Source organism: Lissotriton helveticus, chromosome 5_2 (assembly GCF_964261635.1).
Source record: "Lissotriton helveticus chromosome 5_2, aLisHel1.1, whole genome shotgun sequence".
In the NCBI taxonomy this organism is placed as follows: Eukaryota; Metazoa; Chordata; class Amphibia; order Caudata; family Salamandridae; genus Lissotriton; species Lissotriton helveticus.
This window is the reverse complement of record NC_136066.1, coordinates 16,833,620-16,843,502: the sequence shown is the minus strand read 5'-3', so window position 1 is coordinate 16,843,502 and position 9,883 is coordinate 16,833,620. Positions and strand designations below refer to the sequence as shown.

The window sequence follows — 9,883 nt, the reverse complement described above, 5'->3', positions numbered from 1 at the left end:
AAAAACCTGGAACTATTCGAGGCAATGGTGAAACTAGAGGTAGGGAAGCTAGTTAATAAGAAACACTTTCAAAACAATAACATCAGTAAAGCACAGAGGGATGCTATTGATTCCTTATCACGTGATACCCAAATAACGATCAAACCCGCGGATAAAGGCGGCGGGGTCGTGGTCTTCAACACTGAAGACTACGATCGTAGAGCGTTGAACCTACTGTCTAATGAATTGCACTACAAGAGAGTTCCACAATCTAGACTCATTAATCTCAAGAAAAATATAGAGACATTACTGTTGGAAGCCAAGACCAAAGGCCACATCACAGAAGAGGAATGGAAGTTTTTAAATAACACGAACCCAAAAACTCCAGCCTTCTATGGACTACCTAAGGTCCACAAGAGTCTAGATAACCCACCACTCAGACCCATAGTGGCTTCTATTGATTCCCTGTTAGAGCCATTAAGTCAGTATGCTGATAGGTTTCTAAAACCTCTGGTAGAGAAGCAAAAATCATATATCCGCGATACTTCGGATATGATTGCTAAAACGGAGGGTTTAGAATTTGATGGTGTAAATGAAATTCTGGTGACTCTCGATGTAGAGTCACTCTACACCAACATCCCGCAACAGAACACTATTGAAGTAGTTAAGACCCTGCTAGAAGAAACGGAGATTGTAGGAGAAAACAAGGAGTTCATAGTGCAATGTGTCTCCATGGTCCTTTTAAATAATATATTCCTTTTAAAAAAAGACCTCTATCTCCAATGTAAGGGGACGAGCATGGGCGCGACCTGTGCGCCGAGTCTGGCCTGTATATACGTTAGTATGTTCGAAAACAAACATATATATAACGAGATCAGCCCATTTTACAAAAACATTCGGAACTGGACCCGTTTTATAGATGACATCTTCTTTATATGGATAGGAACGGTAGACCTCCTGGAGGATTTTCTCACATGGCTGAACCTGGGAGATCCAAATCTTAGATTCACTGCAGAATATAATAGAACCAAAGTCAACTTTCTGGACATAAGCATAACGAGTGAAGACAGACACTTGAAAGTGGAACTATATAAGAAAGAATCAGACCGCAATACTATATTGCACTATAACAGCTACCACCCCAAGAGCCAGAAAGACTCAATCCCCTCTGGGGAGTTTCTCTGCCTAAGGAGAAACTGCACAAACATTGAGGACTTTTATCACCATGCTGGAGAAATGAAGTCCAAATTTAAAGATAGGGGATACCCAAAAAAGCTCATAGACCACTCCTTTAAAAGAGCTAGATTCTATGACAGGGACTGTCTCTTGACCAAGAAAGAGAAGAAGTCCAATGAAAAAATTGTCATGGTTAGTCAATATTCAGTAGTAGCGAACCAGGTAAAGAATATAATAAACCATAATTGGAAAATCCTAAACGAGGGTGCTGAGACTATCCTAGAACGCCCTTTGTATGCTTTTAGGAAGAACAAAAACTTAAGGAGCAGTCTAGTGCACACGTACAGAGACGATATAATAGGGCGACAAACAACTTTGACAGGAACAAAGGCAACGGGCAATCACAAATGCGGCAACTGCTGCATATGCGAATTATGTTTAGTGACCAAAGTAGTAGAATTGAATGGAGCCAGACACGAAATTACCACATTGAATAATTGCAAGACAAAGAATGTGATATATCTAATTCTTTGCCCCTGCAACCAGGGATATATAGGAGAAACAAGCAGGGAACTTAGGTTAAGAATTGGCGAACATAAGTCGTCAATCAAGAACAACAAAGAAAATGCCCCTCTGGTTGCCCACTGGAAGGAACTGGGCCACAATATAAGAGACATTAGATGGGTAATCTTGGAAAGAATTAAAGAACAAACCAGATTAGGAGACTGCACAAAAAGAAAAAAACAACAGGAGCAGTGGCTTATGATTAAGTTTGATACTATCAAACATGGCCTAAATTCCAGGGAAGAGTGGGAAATTTTAATCTAAGATGTAATCATGTGGAGAAATCCTAGGGATAAGAACGGACAAAGGAATATATATAATGACCAACAAAATGAGCATGATAAAAATAGATTTATAAGAGTTAAGAATATATGCGGTGGACCTGTAAAATACACTAAATATTATACAAAATAAAAGTTTACAATGGAGGATACTGAATAAGAGGACTAGACGGATAAAAACATCACAAGGGGACACTCCCTACTGTATGTTACCTGCTCGAACAGTGAAGACCAGTTCGAGCCCATCCTGAGCACCAAGATTTATGACCCCAAAAAAATATGGGAGCTCCTATATAGAACCCCACAGTAGAGCACATATGTAAAATAACCATATTAAACTATATACTGTCAGGTGAATTCTACCCGAATTCCCTGTGGGTCCAATAAGCACGTCTTCTATGACCAGAAAAAAAGTAAAAAAGTAAGCGGAAATAATAAAAATGCTATTTTAGAAATATCAATCACCTTACAACAGTTAATACTATAATAAAACAATGAAAATAGGACCACACACTAGAAGGCAATAGAATAGACAACATATGATTCCAATTCCGTATACAATACTAAGAGGGCGCCGACATTGGAGGTACACAACAAACAGAAATAGACATGCGCGATCTACAGCGGAACGCTATTGCAAAACTGCTCTCAGAATGCACTCAATACGGTCGGAACTAAAAATTGAGCAAAAATCACGTAAAAGTGATTTTAGAAAAAACAATCTTCTTGCAGTAACAAATATAAATATAACAATAGATTAAACAATAAAAATAGGAGTGCACAGTAGAACATAAAAGGGTAAACTATAAATGTCTCCCACGTCGTTAAATGATACCACACACCACACCAAGATGGCGCTGATATTAGAGCTCCATGACAAACAGAACTAGGCATGCGCGCATCACAGCTGAGCGCAATTGTGAAATCGCCCGCATTATATAAACAACACGCTTACAGCGTGTGTCCATAAAGGGAGAAGAACACGGCAGAGGCACTTCATAACTCGTGAACAGGTGAGCAGAGGCGGGAGGTTTCTATTAAGGGTTCCCGAAGCTCTAATGAAGGAGAGGGTTCAAGATCGTAGGCAGGGAAAACCCTTTTAAATGACTCGGAAAGTTCCGGGTAATACTAATGTAATTAGAAAGGCTAAAAACTTGAAGGGTAAAATCCAAAAAGGGAAGTGAAAATGCAGCGGTAATATAAGATACTTTAGTATGCTATTGAGTAGATAAATATTTTCCCCAAAGACAGGCTATGCAGCATCAAAAATCGTAAAAGATTTATTTAGACAGTCTGCCCAAATCGGATGAAGGGAATTGAGCAAACTTAGTGCGGACTAGTTTAACAATAAGGTCTGCAACTGTAAGGAGGGACATATAACGAGAAAACAGGACTGTTAGGTTCGTATTAGGCTAAAAGACATTAAAACCAGTACCATTTAATGGCATCAATTAGACTAGAATTAGAACCTTGAAGGATCATAAACTCACAGTATCCTTCTTTGCTTACAGGACATATCCAGTTCCTAAGCGAGAGAAAACAATTCTCATATGCCCGTTCATGAGAACTTTTTAATTTTTACAAAGGTAAGAAACAAGGAAACCTGTCTATAAAAACAGGCAGATAACTATACAGGGACAATGGCTAATTAAAGATTTGTTTGCCTACACAGATATCTTCCTAATTTTAAAAGGAATTCGATTCATGGAGGGGATCTAAATCAACCTGATCATTACACAGAAGAAAGACTCACTTACTCTGGGAAGTGGCATCACCCCTTAGGTAAATAGAGGCAAGGAGAAATGATCCCTTAAATCATAATAAAGCAGCCAGGAAAAATCAATGAAACTTAATTCTCACCCCACAGGTACATCAAAACAATCTACAGCTTTAGTCCGGAGAAGGTGCACGGACGGCTGTTTTCTCCCCAGGGGTTTGGCCACAAGAGGAATGGGGTAAGAGTGACATCATGATGAGTGGTAGTCCAATAAGAGGGTAGTAGTGTGAATGATATAATGAGTATAAGGGTAACTACATACCTTCTAGCCCCCCTATGTTTCCACACTAAAAAGAAACGGAAGGCAAAACCGAATACCACAAGAGTCATGTGAATTACAAAGGGCGAACAAAATGGTTGTAATATGAACCCTATATAGAATGAGAGTGCGATTGTCTGATCAGCTATATACCTGATGAAAAATATCTGTTCAAAACCATAAATTGATTAAACAGGTGGTATAGCCTGTATAAAACCCCACCCTCCACGAGAGTAAGCATTAGGGGTTTTTGTTGTAATGGGGGACAATAACTAAGACGCTGAAGAACAGGTGTTCTGTAATATGCCCCCAGAAGATTGATATTGTTTCTTTCTCCGTATATCCCCACAGAGACTTTTAAATATACATCCACAAGCCGGTGACCCCAAAGAGACGGCAGGTTCTGATGAAGGTGTTACAACATCGAGTAGTATAACACCGAAACGCGTCGACGCATTTGTTACCAAATCCAAACAAGGCCAAGGGAGTAACAGATGTTAATGTATTTTTAATACTGTCTACTATCCCACCAGTATCTAAGAAAAGGCCAGTGGATTCAAAAAGTGGCAGGAGCATCCTAAGGCCACAGTGTTAGGGGGTTTGTGAATAGGATTTATCTGTCTTTGTATTGTACTTGTGATGATTATTTTTCTCCTGTGTTGCATAATTTTTATTGGTTGTGATATTGTTTTCCTTGTGCAATGAACTGTTATTTATTTGTTTAAATTTTACTGTACTTGTTCAAATAATTTTTCTTTGGATTTTTAATCAATTTCTGTGTAATTTTGTGTAACCAGAGGTTTTTTTTTTATTTTATAAAAAATAAACAGACTGTGAACGTTCACTTTTTAGTGTGGAACTCTTTACCTATTGTTCCCCCCCGTGGGAGAATTCTGCCCGTGCCAGAATGCTAGAATGAATGGCCGTATGAATGGTTAGAACCTATACAGCAATATAGTAAATAGTTGCTATAGTGCTATAGTGCATACCCAGGGATTTCCCTTTGACCTAACTATCTCCACTCTGCCTACAGTTGGTTGACCAGCCCCTTATGACACTGTGTAGCAAGGGAGGTAAATTGTCAAATTTGTAATTAGTTAGAGTACTGGTGATACTTTTCGTTATTTTTGTTATTATCCCAAAGCTAGAGCAAGAGCGGAGAACTGACAATTCGATCAGGTCAGAATTCAGCCCCCCCCCCTGCTCTCACCGCTCACCTCTTCTCTCCTCCGTGCCCACCTTCTTTTTTTTTTTCTTCTGCCCAGCTTTGAGCTGCTGTTGCCTCAACAGGTTGCTCAGTTAGTAACTAGCCAGTGGCAGTGGAGGCTAGAGCGGCGCCGGGATTGATCCGTGGGTAATCCGTGAGTAGCGGGCAACACCAGCTCCAGCACCAGCCCCAGTTTGGCTACCACAGCCGCAACCAACAATCCTCTCCTCTCCCCGCACGTTAAACATAGAATAAAGCTGTCCCCTTGCTTCCTTCCAGTCGCTGACTCCCCCCTGGGAACAGTGCCGGGGAACCGCCAATCAAATCGCAGACCAATAGAGCTGCGACAGTCACCCTTGCACGCCGGAGTGATGGTGATCAGCCAGGCACCCCCGGGCGCCCTCAGCCTCCGCAGCTTACCCCCACAGCAGAGCTGCAATAGCCTCAATAGCTGCCACAGTCAGCGTTTCTCCCCTTGTTTCACGCTTCTAGGCGCTTTCAGCCTCCGCGATGTATCCCCGCACTTGTTTTCAGGTGTGTTTCACTAGTGTAAACTGATGCATGCATAACTTTTTTTACACCCCCCCCCCCTCCCTTTTTTATGTAAAATTACGCTGAAGCAGTGATTTAAGGGAAGGCATTATGCAAATGTGGGCCGATTTTTTTATGCGTGCCCAGGCCGATTTTTAATCCCAATCCAACCCTGTACGTGCCGACATGTGGCGTGGACACCCACCCCTCGCCAATGACATGCTTTCAGAGCATCCTTCGGGTACTAGAGCCGACATGACCCCTGCGCACCCCGAAGCTCCCAAGCAGATGCTTTTTATTTTTATTTTTACAAATCATGATTTAACTAACGTGATGAATTTTTGAACACCCAGGTGTTGAGCTTTTGTTTTTTAACTTGTATTATTGCCTACAATAGCAAAGCAAAACAATTTAAAAAAAAGTAAAAGGCAAAGGGCCAGATGTAGGTAGGCTATTACCGGTCGGTGACGGCCGAAATGGGCCGTTACCGACCGGTAATAGGCTTTCCAGATGTAGGAGGCTAAAAAAGAAGGATTCGGTAATTTACCGTATCGTAATTTAAGGAATCGGTAAATTACCAAATTCTTAAATACCGAGCGGTAAATTACCGAATCCTGATATGTAGGGAGCACTCAAAGGAGTGATTTTCCCATTTTAGGATTCGCTATTTACCACCAACTACAAGTTGGTGGTAAATAATGAAAACCTTTGAAAAAGCATTTTTCTTTGCTTTTCCAACAGTGCCATGTTGCAGACATACATGCCCTTAGGACATGTATGTCTGCAACATGTGCACCCATACACAATTGAGGGGTGCAACAGGGTGTCAAAGTGACACCCTGCCACCCTTCAATGTTTCTCCCAATTACTGAATTGGTATTTACCGATTCGGTAATTGACATTCATTCCTATGGGACTCCAGGCCCATAGGAATAAATGGCAATTACCGAATCGGTAAATACCGATTCGGTAATTACCGAAACTTACCGATTCGGTAATTTTTTAAGAAAAAATACCTACATCCCATTTGCCTGTTCTTAATTACCGGATCATACCGATTCGGTATTTAAGAATCGGTAATCTGGGATTACCTACATCTGGCCCAAAATGTCAGTGGATTCATTGGCAACCACTCAAGGAATGTGCAGCAGCAGCTCTGAAACAAAACCAGGCCAGCAAATGCAGCACAACTACAGCACTACTGAGCCTTCATGAAGAAACTTCAGAGCGCACAGCACAGCGGCAGCACTGCTGATCTGATACAAAGCACAGCTGCAGCACTGCTGGTCTGATACACACACAGCACTGCTGCAGCCCTGCTAGTCTCATACACACATAGTACAGCTGCAGCACTGCTGGTCTGATAACACACAGTACAGCTGCAGCACTGCTGGTCCATTAATAAAACTACTTCAGAGCGCACAGCACAGCTGAACCACTTCTGGTCTTACACACACACACAGTACAGCTGCAGCACTGCTGGTCTGATACACGCACAGCACTGCTGCAGCACTGCTGGTCTTACACAAACACAGTACAGCTGCAGCACTGCTGGTCTTACACACACACAGTACAGCTGCAGTACTGCTGGTCTTAGACACACACAGTACAGCTGCAGTACTGCTGGTCAATCAATCAATCAATCAATCAGTCAATTTGTAAAGCGCGCTACTCACCCGTTAGGGTCTCAAGGCGCTGGGGGGGGGGAGCGCTGCAGCTAGTGGTCGAAGAGCCAGGTCTTGAGTAGTCTCCTGAAGGCCGGGAGGTCTGTGGTCTGTTGTAGGTGTAGGGGGAGAGTGTTCCAGGTCACAGCGGCGCGGTGGGAGAAGGATCTGCCCCGGAGGTGGCTCTGTGGATGCGCGGGACGGCGGCCAGGGATAGGTCGGCAGAGCGGAGCCTCCTGTTCGATACGTATACGGAGAGTCTGCTGTTGAGGTAGGCTGGGCCGGTCTTGTGGAGTGCTTTGTGTGCGTGGATCATGAGTTTGAAAGTGATTCTTTTGTCGACGGGGAGCCAGTGCAGGTCTCTCAGGTGCGGGGTGATGTAGTCTCTGCGTGGGACGTCTAGGACCAGGCGTGCGGAGGCGTTCTGGATTCTTTGGAGTCTGCTGATGAGTTTGGACGGAGCTCCGGCATAGAGGGCGTTTCCGTAGTCGAGTCGGCTGCTGATGAGGGCGTGGGTGACTGTTTTCCGCGTGTTAGTTGGGATTCATCTGTAGATCTTGCGGAGCTACGGAGGGTGTGGAAGCATGAAGAGGAGACTGCGTTGACTTGGTTGGTCATGCTGAGCTTGGAGTCGAGGATGACCCCCAGGTTGCGTGCATGGTTGGTTGGTGCCGGGGGGTTCCCAGGAATTGAGGCCACCAGGAGTCGTCCCACGCCTCGTGGTTGGGCCCGAGGATGAGGATCTCCGTCTTATCCGTGTTCAGCTTGAGCCGGCTTGCCTCCATCCAGTCGGCGACGGCCTTCATACCCAGGTGCAGGTTGGATTTGGCGGTGAGGGGGTCCTTGGTGAGGGAGAGGATCAGCTGGGTGTCGTCAGCGTAGGAGATTATGTTGAGGTCGTGTAGTCTGGCGATGCGAGCTAGGGGAGCCATGTAGACGTTGAACAGCGTCGGGCTGAGGGAGGATCCCAGCAGATGGTTTTGGTGGTTCCGGATTGGAACGGGGGGAGGCGGACTCTCTGGGTTCTGTCGTCGAGGAAGGAGGTGGTCCAGTCCAGGGCCTTTTTTCGGATCCCTGCATCGTAGAGGCGTGTGCGAAGTGTGTGGTGGCAGACGGTGTCGAAGGCGGCGGAGAGGTCCAAGAGGATGAGGGCTGCTGTCTCGCCGTTGTCGAGTAGTATTCTGATGTCATCTGTGGCGGCTATGAGGGCGGTCTCGGTGCTGTGGTTGCTGCGGAAGCCAGACTGAGAGGGGTCCAGGATGCTGTTGTCTTCTAGGTAGCGGGTGAGCTGGGTGTTGACCGTCTTTTCGATGACTTTTGCTGGGAACGGAAGCAGGGAGATGGGCCAAAAGTTCTTGAGGTCGCTCGGGTCCGCCTTGGGCTTTTTTAGTAGGGCGTTGATCTCGGCGTGCTTCCAGCTCTCAGGAAAGGTGGCGGTTTCGAAGGAGAGGTTGATGATGTTGCGCAGGTTGGGTGCGATGAGGCTGTTGGCTTTGTTGGCGATGTAGTGGGGGAGAGGGTCCGATGGGGATCCTGAGTGGATGGTGCTCATGGTCTTGATTATGCCTTCGGTGCTCACGTTGGTCCAACTGGGTAGTCCCTGACCCACTGGTTCTTCCACTGGGGAACTCATCCCCCAAATCACTCCTCACGCTGGACTCCTGTACCCTCCCTACCGGAGCGGTACTGCCAGACTCTAGAACCACAGGAGCTCTGTTTACAGACGCTCCAGGTCCTCTACTCAATAGGAGATCTTCTTCAAATGGAGTAACAGGACAGCCTAGGTCCCCAACCTGGTGTTCCCTACAGAAACCATCCAAGTCCTGAGGCAGGGCTTCGTGCGTCTGGGGACCCTCAGTCACCCACTTACTCCTGCTCCACTGAGCCAGGCAGTAAGCCCCTACACCCTCCTCGCTATCCTGGGACCTAGCTGGGCTACACTGAGCCTCTTCCACCACGCTGGGATGGAAGATACCTGAACCACTACTTATAGAATCTCTCCCTAATGACTCTAGAGAACCTCTAGCACTTTCCCAGCGGTCTGCTTCATCTGCAAGCTCACTTGCCTCAGACAATCCACACCCCAACAGGTGTTGGCGCAACCCTGGTGAACAACAACTGAGCAGGTGCTCTTTTCACAATCATTCTGAACAATACGTCAAAATCATCTTCCGTGTGAACCTGTACCCAATCAAACAGTGTCCCACAACATTCCTCCTCAAAATCTCCCCAAGACTGGTGAGACAGTTTACTACTGCCCCTGAATTTCAACCTTAACTCCTCCTCTTGGGAAACAGGTACCATACTTTGGGAACAGGGAGTGGGACTTCTTGCACTGGGCTTTAAATAGCTGGCACCACTGGACTGAACCCGCCCTGGGGAGTCCAGAAAATTAAAACTGCGCGCAGGGGATAGTCTACCTTCTAGGGCTATCTTCTCCCTGGC

At 45.3% G+C, this 9,883-nt stretch overlaps 1 long non-coding RNA gene across 1 annotated transcript; it reads left to right on the top strand.

The window, feature by feature from the left end:
- The first annotated feature begins 2,922 nt into the window (after positions 1-2,922).
- Positions 2,923-4,880, top strand: LOC144761126 (uncharacterized). Its single transcript, XR_013595607.1, has 5 exons — positions 2,923-3,013; positions 3,512-3,586; positions 3,673-3,782; positions 3,868-3,955; positions 4,388-4,880. It is a non-coding gene; the product is annotated as an uncharacterized LOC144761126 (long non-coding RNA).
- Positions 4,881-9,883: the final 5,003 nt, after the last annotated feature.